Source organism: Aulostomus chinensis, chromosome 1 (genome assembly GCF_037954235.1).
Source record: "Aulostomus chinensis isolate RoL2024-O1b breed Wild chromosome 1, RoL_Achi_v1.0, whole genome shotgun sequence".
NCBI classification, from domain to species: domain Eukaryota; kingdom Metazoa; phylum Chordata; class Actinopteri; order Syngnathiformes; family Aulostomidae; genus Aulostomus; species Aulostomus chinensis.
Window position 1 is genome coordinate 65,585,250 of NC_141320.1, and position 18,561 is coordinate 65,603,810.

Below are 18,561 nucleotides of genomic sequence, written 5' to 3' on the forward strand. Positions count from 1 at the left end.
TTTTGTCTCCAAACACCACACATGAAGTAATTAGGAGGCAACAATTACCCAGCCAAGGCCAGACGTAATCGATAGGCCATCAGACAGCCGGGTCAGGGGCCAGATGTCAGAGGTCAAGGTTCAGCTTTAACTCTGTGCTTATATGTGCTCCTCTGGAGGAAGAGACTGCTGATTCATAACCAGCAGGGGGGATGGACAGTGAGTCCAGCTGTAGCTCCGTGATCTATTCTTCTCCAGGCGGCCAGTATTGATTAGAATCTCCCACATTATTGTAGCCCTGAGGAGAGGCAATCCAAACAGCTGGGATAACACTCCAGCTCCCTGCGCGCGCGCGCGCGCACACACACACGCACACACACACACGCACACACGCGTGACTAGGGAATGATACAGTATCGCATGCCTGAACTATATATTTCATGTATGTGCTGTGTGTTTATTATCTCAATCAGGTGTTACAAAGGACAGAATCCGCTAATACGGAGGATGTTTGCAGTTGAAGCTGCACTTTGTCATCAGGTCTTGAAAATGGCAGCTAACATATGCCAGGTGTGCCAGCTTATCGCTCACCGGCATCAATTACGCTAATGATGCCATGAAAAAGAGCGCCGTTTGTGCACAATCTGAACACGTCTACCTCCATAGCGTTACCGTTGAAATCTTCCGCCATGATTTCAAGCTAGGTGATCTCACAGAGCACCAGTGTCCAGGCCTGTGGCTGCATTCTCCTAATTGCAGCAATCAGCTGGCACAGCTGGAGGGTATTAGCCGTCGATCCCTGCTACCCCTCTGAAGTAAATGCAGCAGCGTCTGTGGAGTAAATGATTTTTCTTGGATAAACACTTAAAAAGGTACAATCACTTCTTGAATTTTGCCTGTAAAAATGTGAGATATTCTATTTGAAATGAACAGTAATTTGAGGTCAAGTTCTCTTCAATGTGTTTTTGTTACTTGGTGTTTTAGACCTGGGTTTTGGACTTTTAGACGGTGCTGGACAGGCTGCTTCTTGCAGCGTTGTCCCTGGGTGAACTTTGGGCTGTAAGGCACCGCAGGGAAGACGTTCCCGTAGCTGTGGGCTCCCTCCATCAAAGCCAGTGGAAATAAAAATAAGAATAAAGTTTGTGAAACATAACTTTGTTTTTATTTTTTTGGCCAAAAAAAAAAACAAAAAACGAAACAACAGATGTTTCAGGACAAATTCTGAATCAGGAGAGAATGTGTCAAAAGGAGGGTTTTCCCGATGCTGTTCGTGAGTTGGTGTCACCCACATGACTCCATACTGTGTGTGACTCGGATGGCATCAAACAGCTTCAGCGCAGCGAGCGTCTGGACAAAATGACCCAGAACATTCTCTTGTAAAGTGGATGGCCCGCAGAGAACATGAGGAAGAGGTACAGTCCATCATCAGCCTCCTCCTGCGTGAGACCACCCCCCTGCCCTCTCCATCCTCTTCCTCCCTCTCTAGCTGGTCCATGAAATATGTGCAACTTCCTATTGAAATTAGAGAGCCCTGAACCATGAAAGGCACCACAGGTAGTGGCTGTACGGCGAGCAGCGGCAGCCCCGCTACACGCCCGGCCTCAGTGTTGTAAAGCTCAGACGGCAGAAAGACACACAACCACTGGTGTGTAACATATTAAAACTGAGGGAAATAAATTACCGCGGCGCTCTGATGAATTATGAGTTGTGTCTCAGGAGCTGGAAACGCTTCATAACTTCTTCTTTGGAATATGGCGAACGTCAACCCCCCCCCCCCCCCCCCCCCCCCCCTGTTCAAATCACAGCTAATACAGTAAATACTTTGAGTGGTGGCTTCTCCCTTTGGTTCAACATTCAAACATTACTTTTCTTTTTTTTGGGGGGGGGGGGGGGAATGTTTGGCAGGCAGAGGAAACCTAAGAACAGCTGTGTTTTAACATCAAACACTTTATAGACCTTGGCAAACCGCTTGATTTCGCTAATAAATTTGCAATTTGTAAAACATAATTTATGACAAATGCAGAGCTCTGGTAGTCTGGAGATCAGTGCTCCCAGCAGGAGGTTCAAATTAACAGGAAACATTGAGTATTTACGTGTTCTATTCATGTTGGTCCACATCCCTCCGTTTGGTCTGTGCAGTGATTTAGTTGTAGTGTCGTTAGCAGTTTTGTGTTGCAAAATGTTGTTGCGTAATAGCTGGTTATGCAAGAAACCCTCATACCAGGCCTCAAGTTACACGTTGTGTGTCCAAACCACCAATTGGCATCCTTGTAAGGACGTGTGAGCGCAGTTTAGGTTTGACAACTGTTGGTTCCCAGCAAGTTCTTGAAGAGGTTAGCGTAGCTGCCGCTATCAGTTACGCAAGGAGTGGAGCGTTTTCCCTCCGTCTCCATGGAAGTGACGTTTTCACTCCTGACTCTGATCTGATGTCGCTGATTTTGACCTTTTTTTTTATTCAGTTTAAAAACATCTCAAAGTTTGTAGCGGCGCATTTTTAGGTTAATTTGGATGAGGGGAACCAAAGCAATATTGCCTCTACTCTCAATCTGTATTTTTGTGTGTAAATCAATACAAACACTGTTGCTTCTTCAGTCTATCTACATTTCTCCTCCTCCCCTTTCAGCTCATCATTAAGAGGTCTTTGTTTGGCGCCCGGCAGCTTGTGGACGTGAGTCAGAACAATGCAAAAGCATCGCTGTTATTAACTTAATGTGTAGGAGGAGAAATCCATAAGAGAGTAATGAGTTTTGGCCACTGGCAACAAAGTAAATATTTGTGGAGTTAATAAATCCAATCTATTGTCCAATTGAATTAGGAAGCTTTATTGCTATGGCGCCCCTCCCACTGGTTGCTGGGGCTCATCTGGCTCTTTATTGACTGATACAGTGCAGCGTGAGCCTGAAACATCTTCATCAGAAGCCGGCTGCACGCTGGGATTGTACAAGTTTCCGGAACGATCCATCTTATTGAGGGCGCCTGACAGGTTCGGCATCCGTCTCCGAAACATTTAAAGGTGAACAACTTTATCTTGCGCCACTTTTAAGAACCTCTGGGAAGATTGACACTGTCAGATATGAAATGTTGTGGAGCCATATGAGTGATGGGCTGCTCTGAGGAAAAGTGGAGCGCTTGATGAGATATTAATCAGGTGGCGGCGGGAGGGGAGGAGCAGAGCGGCTGCACGCAGATCCTAAATGTGAAATGTGATGGAGATGTTGGAGATGTGAGGTGTCTTTGGTGAGGCGGAGCTTGTTGGAGAGGAATAATGAATCGACCCATTAGCATATTGTCACCGGTTGTCTTGTTTATTCCGAGGTGTTTGCCAAGCATGGCTCCCCAAGGAGAAACGGGCGCTTCACAGTAACTTTTGGAGTAAACAGTGATATGCTAATGCTCGTGCAAACACACATGCCCGCACACACTTACTGTACTCTCACAGGCGGCAATAAACTTTGCTTTTAACAACCTGTGACGGGGCGATGGCTCACGGTCTTTGTCAATATTTATTGCAAAGGGGGAGGATGGAACATGGAAATGCAAGGCCTCACACTTCTCATCTCACACTGCTTGTGTGTGGAATCAAAGGGTACAAAACAGCCAAGTTTACCCATCGCAAACATCCCGGCTGCGCCTTCAGACGCTCATATTTTCCTCGCGCGCACACACACACACACACACACACACACACACACCGATCTACTCTTCTCTGAAGCTATTTTCATCACTTCTCATGACCCGTGTGTGCTTCTATCATCATTTACGGTTGATTATATTTGCAAAGGAGGCTGAGATGCTCTCTATGAGGTGCAGCTTTCTCACTCATTTTCCTCCTCTCTCTCTTCCCACCTCTCACTGTCTCTGCCACCTCTTTGTCTGTCCACATCCCTCTTCCCTCCTAAACTCTCTGTCGGCACTCACTCAGGCTCTGGTAATTGCTGGTAGTCTGCTTAACAGTCACAATGCCTCACTGTAATCAAAGAACTGACAAAAGACCTCTTTCATTTCGCCGTCTGCCTCTGTGTACAGTATAATAAGCTTCCATCTTGCTCACATGTCGAGAAGCCAAGGACCCCAGCGCAGTAATTTTGCATTGAATGAGATGCAGGTGATCAAAGTCCGCATAGTCTTTTTGATTCTCTAGAATAGCCAGGCCCTCCCTCTGCTATGCCTTTTGAACATCTTAAGATTCCTCCAAAGGAGAAAAAAAAAAAAAGGGACAAAAAAATGCTATTCCTGCATTCTTCTTGTAGATACTCTTACTACATGCCTGCCTGGGAAGCTGACTCCCCAGCGCTTTTGGGGGAAAACTTTAAAGGAAAGAAAAGGACAAGCAGCTTTTTGGAGGAATGAAACCCAGACTTGGACTTTACATCTGTTCAAGTGTAATATGTACGGCCGTAGCAAGAGGGCCAGATTGTTTTCAGTCTCATACATGGCCTGCATCCTGGAACTAGTATTCTTTAAGAATCTTATTGAGGGAACAAAACGATGCATTGTACTTCACTGCGCTGATGCGGAAGGCGTTCCTGGAGGCAGCAGCGGTATTTAGAGTCCCGCAGTCACAAACCTTTACCGATGTGCACTTGAGGTCAAAATGAAGGCTGTTGTTGGAGGCAGAGCAGCAGAACCCTCCGTGGTGTTGGGATCCAGCGGAGCAGTTTATTGTGAAGAAAGAAGATGCAGTTTATACGTTTTTTTTTAAATAGGTTGTTTTTTTGTTTTTTTTTAAAAACCTGAGAATCATCAGTGTCGGTCCAGTTTCCCCCGAAGACGGTGTGAAGAACTGAAACCTTGAAGAACCCAACGCACACACCAGCTCTTCTCCAGCCTGCTGGTGCAGGGACACAAGTGAGTCTGATGAAGTCACGTGCAAAACACATCGCTGGCTCCTGGTTTGTGCTGGGAGTTTTAGTTCTTGTTCTGACGTGAAAGGCTGAGTGTTCGTGTCACCTGACCTGAGCACAGTAGGTCCAGTGGAGGTTGAGCATCATCATTTTACAGGTGCCTTCATGTTGAGTGGCATTGCTGCAAGATGTTGCCCTGATTTCTATCCTGATGAATAGTTCAGTTCTTCCCTGCACTGCTATTCATCTGTTTTCTCAGCCGGTGTGAGACCCGTGCGTCTGGCCTGGTGGTGGGAGGTGTCTGGCAGTCAGGGCGGCTCTAGCCAGTCCAGAAACACCTGCAGAGCTGCGCTCCCACATTCAATTAGAGTATTTCTCAGGTGATGGGCCAGATAGCCGGGCACTGTCCCGGGGATCCAGGCTGTCCCCTCTTCTCCCGTCCCCTCCACCCATCAGGGGCTCCAAATCCATTGGCAGAATTATGGCGAGCAGTTCAATAATTCAGATTAGACCTCATGTTTATTAATGTCCTACATCTGTGCAAACAACGTGTCAAGCCGAGAGTTTATTGTAATTGCCTGAGCAAACAAAACCTGAAAGAAGCAATTTCCAGTTACAATGTGCTATGACAAGTAATGAGGCCATTGGCATTCCACCGCCGCCATCGGCGCTGCGTCGCCACGGTATCGTGTGTGATAGATATTTTTATAAGAAATGAAGGTGCTGGATAATGTGGTGGTGCCACTAGAGGCAGGTTAGTGATTAAAGATAATCATCATTTTCCCCCCTCCTGCAAGTTCTTATTAGGTTTCCCTTAGCATTACTTTGACTTCCACGTGGGACTGAGCAGCAGCACGGGCGTCCCCACAACTAGATGACAACTATTAATTTGCATTCTTGGAGGGGAGGAAAAAATAATATTGCCTTGTGCCACCTGAGGGACGCACGCTGCCTCACAGTCGTACTGTTGTGAAAATAGCAGTTGCATAATCTGCCAAAGCGGCTTCAAAGGAGCTCTAAATAATTGGAATTGACACAGGATATCAACCTGAGTTCCCTATCTGGGTCCAACATATTAGCCATCACTGGAAACGATTGTCTAATTGAATTTTGGCTGCCAAATGTTTAATTAAATGGCAGTTGTAGCTTTATTGAATTCCCCCTGTATTTGTGTAATGGCCGAGACCTGTGAGCAGATTATGGGAAGAGCCCCGGTGTGAGACACACTCTCCCTTCCCTCCGTGGCGGTTTAGTGTGATCAGGCTTTGTGCTCAAATGGTTACGGAGGACATGATGGCCACTCGGTGACGCCGGAGCCGATTAGCCACTCAGGGCTCAGCGTGGCGACTGACCGCTCTGCTGTTTGACGTTACTAAACCTTTTCAGGCGACCTGTGCTGATGAAATTTCAACTTTATGTGTGCAATCTTGCTATTGTGTCAATAGCGATTCATCCAAATGGCCAAAAGCAGGCACGTTTGCTTTCTTGGCGAACAGCGATATCGTAATTGTGAACGTGCAAAGGTTACTAGAAGGGGAAGGGGGAGGTTGTCCATCAGGCTTTTTTTTTTTAGTGTCTTGTGACATTTAAAGGGACATTCAAGCTGAAGTGATAGGAGGTTGCCACCTTCATTCAACCCTTAAAGGACGGAGGATGTTTGGCCGTATCGGCCCACTAACGAAGGCTGAGTTTACCATTAAAAGAAGATTTCTGAGCTGTTTCACTGTGAGATACTTGGAATGGGGACATCAGAAGTTGGCTGCTGTAGTTTTTCATCGAAACCAGCCATTTAAATATCTTTCCTGCATATTTCTTCTCCATTGAAAGACTTCCAGGACTCACAAGGGCAACGAGATGAAACTGCTGCGGTGTGTGTCGACCCGCAGGCTGCTCCCTCGCTCAAAGTGCTGTGTTAACTATACGCTAAGTGTGTGTTTACAGCGCTCGCTCTGTGACAAAGTGTTTAGGTTGCAACTCTGTCTGATGGCTCGGGGATTAGAAAATCCCTCTTATGATTGATAGATTTATTTGTCACCGCTGTCTGGACGCGAGCAGCTTACACCCTGCCAAAGCCGGGGACCATTAATCAGTGTAAATAACGCTCTTCTTATACACATATCAGGAGTCCGTACTCACAGACATTTGACATGAGGGAACGGCGGCGAAGCATATTTGCAGCAAATAGGCGAATGATCAGGGAAGTGGCATGCGGATGCTGCTGAGGAGCTGCTGCCGGTGGTGCTGACGCTCAGCAACAGGAAATTGGTATTTTCTGCTGTGACGCTCAGGTTGTGTAGGTTGGGACAATAGGGCGTGATTTGATTAATAGCCTTATCGGATGCAAAGACGCCATCTTAGTTTGTGAAATATCTGCGGATTTGTAAACTCATAATTCAGGTGGTGACGTGCAGACAAAGTTCCAGAGAAGTTAGTTTACATTTTTAAACTTCATTTTTGTGGGATTCACGATGCCCTGGTGATTGTGACTGGTTTAATTGTCACTCCAAGCACATTCAGGGCAAATAACGTTGACTCGGAGCTACATAACAATGGTCAAACGTGTCGACTGCATGCGTTTAATCTCAGGCCATTGTTGTCCTAAGAAACGCTGTGATTGGGCGACTTCTCCAGGGCATCCTTTCACCCAAGCCTGGCTATTATCTTTCCATAAATGCACACCTCGTCATTATTTATTGCTCAATTAGCACACGGTTTAATTAAATCGGCATTAATCAACAAGACAGCGGTGATGCTTGGGGAGCGCTTTACACATGTTAGCGATACTGTATTTTTATTATCAAAGGAGACATAAATCAAGAGTTCCCCGCTAGAATTAACTGATAAAATTTGGTTGCTAGCAGGGGAAAGGAGCTCCTCCTGTGCTGAGGTGTGCGGTTGGACAACAGAGCAGATGTTATCGCTTCATTTTTCCTCGGCAAAACAAAGAAAATGAAGTCGTTTGCTTCTGAAAAGAACCGGGAAAAAAAAGCAGGAGACGATAACGCTACAATCGCCCCTTATTTTTAGAAATATGATCCCACGCCTCAGAACGCCAAACGTGACGAAAGAAAGTCAAAGATACATTTGGTTTGATCTTTATGAACTCACTGGCATATGTGCAAGCATGCTCACGCACATGAATCATTTTAATTTGCTTCATGGATCAAAAATCTATGGATGGAAAATGAAATAAATAAATAAGTGAATCTGTGAAAAGACATTTGAAGCTGAAAATGGTGTTTGCTCCCTGCTGCATGTGTGGAAGTGGCAGACTCGGCAGGCTTCTCTTCCCTCACTGTCTCAATCTTAATGGAGAGGAGACGAGGAGTGGTCCCCCGTGGAGTGGGGGAGATAGGCGGGGGAGGGTGAAGCTGAGGGATGAGGGGAGGACATCTCTGTGTAATTAAAGCTGTTTTTAATGGGAGGTGCCAGGCAGTGGAAGCGAGGTCAGTCCCGGCGGAGATGAGCCTCAGAACGGGCAGCCCTGTGCCCCCCTGTCCCGCGAGGCGAGGTGGGCCCTTCTTTTAGCCTACTGCCACTAAGAGGATTTCACCGGCGGCCCTCATGGGGAAGGGTGCTCCGGTTGGAGGGGGACGAATGCGAGCCCCTGCTATGGCACCATGGAAAGCCCTGATTAACTCTCCCCACCAGTCCAAACCCCGCCATGCAAATGAAGGCAGCCGGGTGCTCTTGTGAAGGGCTTGTCAGTCAGGCTTGGCTGTCCCTTGATGTGCTTCCATTGTAATTCTTAGGTGTGCTGGTTGTAGCGTCTCAGATAGGAGTGCAAGGTTGATTCATCCCCATAGGGTTGTTAAAAGGTGGATACACTAAGTTTTCAAAGTGACTCAAATGGGGGAAGGAGAGCGGCGGCGAGCGCTCTTGTCAGCTCTTTCTTAGCCCATCACAGACACTGGTTTTGAAGATTTTCCTGTCTGAATTTTGTGATAATACATAATAGGGATTCTCTGACAGTGTAGTCGTCCCCTGAGGACAGGAGATATGCTTGCACCCCGAAGGTATATGGCCTGCCTTGTCTGTGCATCGCTCTCAGTCATTTAAATCCTACCGGGCGATGAGTTTTAGGCCTTTTTATTAAGTGTTTTTAACCGACATTTACCGGCTGATATTTTACGCCGCGCGTGCTTCACTGTGAGGGGGGGGGTCATGTAAAATTGTGCACCTTCTAAAGTTAAGACCTAAAACCGTCTGTCAGGTCTAAGAGACATCAAAATAACAGTTTGCCGTAGCCAGACGCTATTAAAGTGCCAAATATTATTAGATTTTCAGCTTTCCCATGGTCCTTGAATGTATCGCGTGAAAAGTGTGCTTCCATTAAGGAGAGAAAGCTTAGAATTCATACTTAAGTTGTCCTCAAACTGGGGATGAGCCATATTGGAATTTCTTTGGCCAATATTCAAAATACTGATGTTGTTAAATGTAAGACCTGAAAGGAAAAAAAAAAAAAAAATTTTGCACGATATTCCTATTCTGAACATGATAAAAAAAAAAAATGTGGACACACTGTGAAAGTAAGCTCTTAAATCTTATCTTAAAAAATAACTGCATTGTTGAGCTGCCTCTCCTGCTCGTCTGCCCTGACGAATCAATCACCAACACGGGCTGGTCCTGATGATGTCATTACAGTGAATCCCCCAAATATGAAGACAAACTCTTAAAAATCCTGCCCTCCACAGTGCGGCAGGGAAGCCGGGATTGACTGCAAACACTCACGTGACCGATACTCCCAGAAACTCGGCTGAACTGGGGTGTGAAAAACTTGTTGATGTCTTGTTTAAATATGCAAGCGTTTGACCTTGATGAAGAGAGTGTTGAGGTCCATTTTGAATTTTGAATTCTTCTCTCACATTTGAGAGAAAAGGTTTAAACTCTTCTGGCCTGCTGGATCTTGTGGGATTCGTTCATGTGTCGAAAGTAACCGTGATAAGTGGCCACTGACAGCTTTAATTCCTGTGAGTTACTTGTAAGAGTGAAGTAGTTATGAAAGACAAACGTGTGTGTGTGTGTGTGTGAGAGCGCGAGCGTTCACCTCTGCATGTTTCGAAAGGGAAGGACATGAGAGGAGAGGATGGCATCTCTCCCATCTCCTGCATTTGTCATTTGTTAACGCACTTGACCTCATAATCAGACTGCCGGCGCAACAAGGCAGCAAACAAGTTATGTCATGTTATCAATTTATCCAACATGACAAAGTAATAACGGCAACAAACGAACGTGTTCTTTGGAACGGGCGCCGTAGCAAATTGAAATGCCGGAGTGTGAGATGTGATTGTGGGCAAAAGAAGGAGCAATGAAGATGATGGAAAATCTAATATGAAGGGAGACAAGTGTTTACATTGCAGCTTTTACATCCTAAGTACTCTGCAGCTCTTTGTTAGCATCCCCAGGGCTACCAAAGCATCGGAATACAGTAGCAGCTCCAGCAAATAAAGCAGGCGTTGCCCGTTCTGATGAAATCAAGCGGCAGATTGAAAAGCCCGATTGTTATCAGTTAGTTGATTTGTGCGTGGTGGGTGTGGCCGAGTGGGGCAGTCCAGCTGGATCCAGTTTGAGAGTCACAATAAATCCATCAATCACAGAAGAAAGATTTCAAAAAGTCAAGCTGGAAAACATCTTGATTCATATTTCATGCACCTGCCCAACCTCTGAAGTCGCTCTCATTTGACATCAGTTCTGCGTGCAGCCCTGCAGGCCCTGGGCGGTTCACCTGCATGCAGGCAGGACAGGCCGGCCAGCTCGCCGCTCGTCCTTTCTTCTCAGCGCCACGGGCGCTCTGCACTCCAAACAGCAACATCAGCCCGACAAATTACGGAGGAATGATAAAACATCATGTTCACACCGGTGTTTCTACACACGCTGCCAGAGTTCTGCAAGAAGCTGGAGGAACCATCTGGAATCGGACTGGAAGGTCCCGGGTCAGATCGGGCCAGAGACTCTCTCAACTCTCTCAACTCCACTTTCCTGTGTGAGGGAAAAGTCAACTGACGGAAACATGAAAGCGGCTACGTTTGTGCTCTCTTAACTGTGTAGATGTGGATGCAAGGAACACGGCAAATATTCCCCGCTGGGCTCGACTGAGGGGAAACTAAAAGTAGATTCCAAAGATGGCCATTTGGCCAATTATGACTCCCAGGCTCAGGTTGTTATTGTAACCATGACAACCGACGGTATTGTCTTTGTCAGGTGGCAAACATCGAAAACAAACTGCCTCAACTCAGCCCCGGTGTTTCACTTTACAAAAAGAGTGTTACGTTAGTGTTAAAAGTGTGAACTCATGACAAACTGTCTTTTTTGTTTTTTTGTTTTTTGTTTTGTTTTTGTTTTTGTTTGTTTTTTGTTGTTGTTGTTGTTGTTTTTTGGTTCACTTCCCCATATTTGGTCCATCTCCTTTCAGACCAAGACTCCGAAGAGTTGGAGGCAGTTCTCCTGCTGGGGATGCGATGAAAAACCTGCTTTAAAGTGTTCACCCTAACTTGTAAAAGTGCTCGCTAATCACAGCAATGATTAAAAAGATGACCAGTGCATATTTACATGACATTTCACCTCTTCTCTCTGTCTCCCGTGAGACCCCCCCCCCCCTCCCCCCGATGCTCTCCTCCCAACTTTTGCCCCCAGCCTCCACCAGGAAGTGAAGCTAAAAGTATACCCTGTCATCTTTTAGCTTGTAATTGCTCAACTCGCCGTCGCCCCTTCGTTCTCCTGGGCTGCGGCAATTACAGAAATACAATGAGGCTTGGCTTTTCTCGCGGGGTGTAGAATGTATATACTAATTCGCAATAAAGTGCTACAGCTGTCAGTGCATTTTCTGCTCGGTTACTTCAATAAATTGGAAGTGTGAGTAGGGAAAAAGCGGGAATATCGTATTATGTGCCTTCCACACTAGACATGGAAGCCCCTCTTGCAAACACAATTTGAACAATTTCATTTCCCTGCGATGAGAAAATGTGACTGAGAGATAGACTGATGCCTCGGTGCCATAATAATGGATTTAACTTTTCAGGAAACAATTATTAGAGGAGCTGGAAATGAAGCGGCGCTGTTTTATTTTCAAATGATGTCGATTGACAGCAGCAGAAGTGCTTCTTCTGTCTCTGTTGGAAGTGATTTGCTTTCATATTGTTTGGCGTGATCCTCACCCATGATGACCAGGGTCAGCTGGAGGGTCACTTCCATATGATGAGCCCCCCCCCCCCCCACACACACACACACACACCTCCCCTCTCCTCTCCCCAGCCTCTTCCACACGTCTCAGAGCTGCTGTCACTCACTCCGACTTGAATCTGACTTGCAGCCGGAAGGAAGGCGGCTGCAATCCAGAAACTGCGCCGGAAGAAATCAAGGCTCTAATGATGTCACTGCATAATTCAGGGTCTGCAGGGTTTTGAGGATGATGATGATGATGATGATTCTGCGAGGAGGGGGCAGAGGAGAAGGGGGCGATGAGGGGGTACCCAGCAGCCAAATGAAAGCAGAAGGAGCGAGAGGAGCAGTGTTGTTCTGTAACGGCGTGGCGTTAACAGCTGCCCCTGCCATTAACACAATGGGAGCGGGAAGGAGAGCGCTCCTTGTTAGGGATCATTTATTAACTGAGATCATCTTTTCGTTAGCCTTGGGCTAATGACTAATGTCAATGGCAAATTTCACAGTTGTCTAGAGAAATGAATTAGATTTGCAATAAAAGGGCCCTTGGCTTGTTGTACATGCTCATTTGCTGGAGTTGGTGAACTTGGAGAACTGTAGAGAAATCAAGGATCCTGGCTTAATACCCCTCACCCACCCCCCTCCTTGCCAGACTGACCTTTTTCTCTTATAATGAGGGAAAAAGCGTAGAGGAATCTATAAAAAGCAGCTTTACAGTATGCACTGGTTTGGGTAACATCATTACATCGTGTTCAGCAATGCAAATGAGACCTATAGATTATAGTGTAGCCGCCAATGTGAGCGTTTAGCACACACAAGCTGCGTGGGACCCCGATAGACTCGACTTAGCTGCATGTGTGTGTTTGTGCATCTGCGCAGTTCAAAGATTAAGACTCGGGCGGATTCTCTAATCCGTCCATTGAGCAGTAGCAGAGTGTGGAGACAGAATGGAGTGGGTACAATGACCCCCCGTCGGTGGCAACTCACGCCAACGCTGACGGCACCACAAAACCGGCCCTCACCTACCCCTTCGCCACCCTTTCCCCTCCTCAAACCCCCCCCCTCCCCTTACAAAAGAACCTGTCAGGATGGGACCCCCCTCCCCGGCACACACAGAAACAAACCCTCCACTGCTGTCATCGCCCCCGGGGGTATCCTGCTAAGAATAGTGGACCCCCAAAAACCAGCACTCATTCTCCCGTCTCCCCACTCTTTTCTTTGCAGGACAGATGACACAATGCGGCGATTCACACCGGGCCGGCCACTCATACTGTAGGCGGCTGCTATTGGCTCATGTGTGGCTGGCTCACAGCGTGGGGTTAATTGCGAGCGAGGTTAACAAAATAGGAGACAAAAATCAGTTTCAGAAGAGGCCAGGGACCTGGGAGGCTGCACTGAGATGAAGTGGAGCCAGACAGAGTGTGTGTGTGTGTGTGTGTGTGTGTGTGTGTGTGTGTGTGAGTGAATCGGGGTCAAATATTAGTTGCAAATCGTTGCTCATTGTTTTATTTTCAGCATCTTTGTGGCATTTACACAATGAGAAAATGGTTTTAGGGGATTGGAGGGGAAAAAAAAAAAGCACAAGTGATTTTGAAACGTTTTTAATTATCCCGCTGTCCGTTATTGTTCGTCCTCGTGTATTCATACGATGGAAAATGATTGATAATAATTATTCCTTTGAATAAGTATAGTGGCTGTTTGAAACCTTGACGTGTTTAAGTCTTTGTGGACTTTGTAAACCTGGATGTTTGATAGTGCTCCAGATGCAGGAAGAGCCAGCGACGCATATTTTGCTCAAGGCTAACGTAGGCTGGGGATTATCGGGTATAATCCAGCTCTCTGCTCAATAACCCACAAATATTTCAGATTAGAAATGAAAGAAAGCATTTCAAGTCGGCGTGGATGACCGCCAGCTTGTTGCGTCCACTAAGTTTGCTAGCTGGCAACGCGGAAGTGTTACCGTTTGGTTTTAGCTCACTTCTGGATAATTGAATGACAGCCAGACACAAAAAGATGTGAACGGCCAATGCATGTGAGAGCTTCAACGTCGTTAGCCGTCAGTCAACATTAGCTTCAAGCTAAATATATTAGCCTGCTCCCTCTGCAGGCAGGAGACAAAGACGTGACGTCGGAAGGAAACCATAGCCCAACCCTTTTTAGTGAGAACTTGAAATAACTTGTTTTTTTGGTGGCATGTGGCTATGAACACTTTGGGTTTTTTTGGCCCACGATAAATGCCAGGGGCCAGGCTTTACAGTTCCCCTCAGGGTGAGCTTCCTGTCTGTCAGTCTATATTTAGGGCTAACAAATCCTGCTGTCTGTAAGAGCGCGCGGACGCTTTATGACTGAGGCCCACTTCCATCATATCCTATGTAAGAATGGTGAGCGTGTTGGCTAATATTTGCGTAGACACAGAGTAACATTAGCATTCATTCTGAGTCCAGGTCCACCCGGCCAACAAAGTAAAAGAAAGAAGTAAAAAAAAAAAAAAAAAAAAAAGATTAACAATGACACAAATGATGCTGCACATCAGGACAAAACCCAGTAATGTGGTTGGCGGCAATGATACATTGAATACTACTAAGTATTTGTCACATCAACATGCTAAATGACGACAGCACAGCGCCATAAAGCCTCAGCTGTGTGTTATTAGCAGCGATACAGCAATCTGTCACTTACGTTACAGTATATTCTCCACAATCACATTCTTAGAAAATGGATGTAACATTTAGCTGTTAATACCAGCTGCTGGAGTGTTCATCTTCAGATGATTTAATTGCCCGGCAATTTTCCCCTGTCAAAAAAGCAACGTGCACCTCGGATGAGAACGAGCGAGCGCAAGTGGGAGAGTTAATTAGCGACCTCGTTAGGGACCTGGAAGTGTCTGGTGGGGCCTGGTGTGTGTATTTGTGTGTGAGTCAATGTCGCCTTTGTGTCTATTTGAGTGTGTGTGTGTGTGTGTGTGATGACTAGGAAATCCGAGAAGGCATGCAGTAAAGACCCAATCTCTCATTGTATGTATACATGACCAGCTTACCCTGTGTGACTGACAGGATGTTCATCCTGTGAGCCAATTGGTTGATGTGTGTGTGTGTGTGTGTGTGTCTACTGACGCGTTGTGGGTGGTAGCAGAGGTTGCTATGGCGTCTACAGAGTCATTTGAAGGCAAATCTTGTTATTGGCCCATTTATTAAGCTTCCATTCTGTTACATTCAATCAGAAAAGGGAGTAAAGCTTTAATTTCTCTGTTTTGTGTCTTCATTTTCTCCTCAGGATTCCCCACGTGTCCTTCATCTCCAGCGCCAGTCACACCCGCCTGAACTCTGGATGTGAGGTGGGACCACCGGCACGTCAAATTGATATACTTATGCGCCTCATGCAGGGTGACACTCATAGGTGGTGAAATGCCCCTTCACAGCTGCTTGCAATCAGAATTTCTTGGTGTGTTGTTTTTTTTTTTTCTCTCTCCAGATTTCCTTTCAAAAAAACTAAAAATAAAAAAATGGTCAGCCTCATACTTATATTTAGGTTCGTCCCACAATATGCTGGATTTGCCCACAGCTCCTCTAAGACGAAACGATATCCAGGTGAGACAGTGGAGCGGGACCTACGGGGGGACACGCACAGAACTGCTCAGACTCCATGTGAGGGTCCATTGATGTTTCGGATCACGTAACGGACGAACCGAGGCCGCAATCACAGTCGATGTTCTTGATTTGTTGCAACGTGTCTCCTTCGAATTCCGCTGGAGGTTTGGTGCCTGGCTGAGACCTGCTCATATTCCGAGGGCGTGTTGGAGAGTGGATGAAGGGGCTGCGTGTGGCTCTCTGGCTGAGTGAACTCTGTTGGTTTGGGGAGCGTGGCGGTAATTTGTTAAGACTGGGCCCCTGAATTATTAAAAGCATATGAGTGTAAATAATTCACTGATCACTAAACAGCATGGCAGGCCATTCATCAGCATGTGTCACGCCGAGTGTGAGGGGTGTTTAGGTGTGTGTGTGTTTACACTTGTGAGAGGAGGTAGATGGTGGTGAGTGGGACGAACTTCAGCACCACCTTAATTCCAGGAGTTAGCACAACTCCGACATGAGATTTCCTTTCCCGGGATTATCCGAATGAAAGTGCTTCATCATAACCTCCTTTGAATTTTCATTCCCAACATTCTAGCCTGCTTACTTTCCCCCTCTTTTTTTATTATTTTTTTTTTAAGAAACACCGTGTCTTCTCAATGGCAAAGCGAGTATGGTGACAAATTGCCATAAACGGGCGGAAAGCATGCAAATGCGGCGCGGAGACAAATGTCCAACCTTGTGTTTAGTCGGAAGCTAAGGTCATCCACCCTCCCATCTATCACTGTTCTAATCAGCTCCACGCAGCCCCAATGCATAGCTCAGTACCTGCTGCATAGATAACGTGGGGAGAGGGAGGGAGAGAGGGAGGAGGGAGATAAAAACAAAGACTGATAAAAGATTCAACAAGTAAACATTCATATTGCTGCTGCTGGAGCGGCTCGGCCGATGTTCAGGGCTTCTGCTTTTCCCTTCTATTCTACACCTGTCAGGTGCAGACGGAGAAGTTTGTCCCACCATCGCACAGTTGAAGGTGACTGGAGGTGTGGAACTTGAGGGTTTGGGGGGGGGGGGGGGGGTGTCTAGATGTAAAGGTGTTTCCGGTGTGCAAAAAAAAAATAAAAAGGAGCTGGAAAAAAAACTGCATTTATATGAGAAAAAAATTCCTCCAATGATAAGTTAGAATTTTGTCATAAATTGGTGAAATGATGACGAAAGAGTCCCAGTTTAAATCCAAAGGCAGTAACATAAGCTGCTAATTCAGGGAGTGTTGCAGTTAAATGCCTTTTTTTTGTCATTAATTGTGACGTTGAACCCATTTTTTAATTGATTTAATAATTGTATCTCCTAATTTCGATGTCTCATCGTATCCTTTTATCTCCCGGTGATGTCTTTCATCATCTTAACGTGACTCTCATGATTTTGATTTACCTTCTAATTTTCACATTTTGTCGTGAATGAGTTTTGTTTTTTTTTTTTTAAACCTCGCAATGTGCTTTCGTCACATTTTGATGGTCAGAATTTTTATTTCATTTCCACAATTCCACCTTTTTGTAAAATCTGTTTTGGATCATTTTATCATCTCCTAATTTAATACAGGAATATTGGCTTCCCACCCTCTAATTGAATGTGTATTTTGACTTTTTAATGTCATCGTTTTATGATCTTGATTCGGACTCACCATGGGAACATTTATATGGTACTGGCTGCATTTATAGCTTCCTCCTTTTTTTTGTTTTACTGGGCAGACGTGGGCTTCCGTATGGGAAAAAACACCCACTAGCTACTCTTTAGATTTTCTATCTAGTTCATTTTCACAGAAATAGAAACCCAGCCTGCCGGTTGGTCCTTCCCTTCCTCTCTGCTCCCTCTGAGTGTTGCGTTTGCCCTCGTCAAGCGATCCAGAGATAGTTGAATTAGAGCCTTGCCCCACGCAATTAAAATCGTATTATTGCTCAAGTGTGACCCGGCCTAATTTAATTGCTGTACATGCTCAAAAAAATGATTAATACAGTTTGTAAATAGCTTGGGCAATGATGATAGCGCCAAAGATATGGTTAGTTGGCTGCATTATTTCTAGCTAAAATAAACAAGACCATGTGGCTCGGCACATTCCCGAGGTATTCAGTCAAGAGGAAGCTCGAGCAGCCCCGTCTTCCTCCGTCATCCCGCTGCCTCACAAGTGTCGCTGAAACCCCAGTTTGCGTGTCTTCTTGACGGGATCGTGTGCTCGGAAACAGAAAACATGTTAGTTTTGCCATTTCTAAGCTATAAATAAACTCTCATATGGATCTGGAGTGTGTTTTCATCCTGTGTGTGTGTGTGTGTGTGTGTGTGTGTGTGTGTCCGGCGTTGCAAGGTAAATGGGTGTGCGCTCATTAATCTGGGGGTGTGATGGAGCAGAGTGGTCGGCCAAGCTGCTGAATGTCTAAGCAGGGCTGGGTGCGTGTGATTTATTGGGAGGAGCGTGCATTAGGGCCTATTCGTAGCCATTAGCCTGGACAGCTAAGGACGCCGCCACCTCCTATGGTGGGCGGGGCTTACACACTGCTGCTGCTCCACCAGAATGTGTTAAGAGCTACAAATGTGTTGATGGATTCTGGAGCCTGTTCGTTCTATTTCACCTGTCAATCAAACATCTCAGTCTTCCTTTAATTTCCATGAATAAATGTAAAATGTATCATTTGCCAGTTTTAAAATCTCAAGTTCATTGCACGGATAAAGAATCAATTCTTATTGGCAAAGTGTTTTGGTTTAAAGGAGAGAATTACTCCTGCTGGAGAAGGATGGCGTGGGTTGGTCTGGACGCTGCTCCGTCAAGCTGAGGATTTTGGATAGTTTTGTCGTCGTTAGCCGTCAGTCTCCATTAGCTTCAAGCTAAATGTACATGGCTGGCTCTTTCTGCATTCTAGAGTCACAAAGAAGAGAAACGTAATTGTGAGCTCAGGACATGTACGTGTGAGTACTTGTAGGGAAACATGCACTTTCTGGTTGACGTATCACTTTAATAA

The 18,561-nt window shown here is 45.9% G+C and overlaps 1 long non-coding RNA gene across 3 annotated transcripts in view; it reads left to right on the top strand.

The window, feature by feature from the left end:
• Positions 1–18,561, top strand: part of LOC147272781 (uncharacterized) — a 156,100-nt gene that overhangs the window by 17,797 nt on the left and 119,742 nt on the right. For all 3 annotated transcript variants that reach the window (XR_015115977.1, XR_015115975.1, XR_015115976.1), the window contains one exon: positions 15,255–15,315. This is a non-coding gene — a long non-coding RNA (uncharacterized LOC147272781). The remainder of the gene's footprint in view (positions 1–15,254; positions 15,316–18,561) is intronic.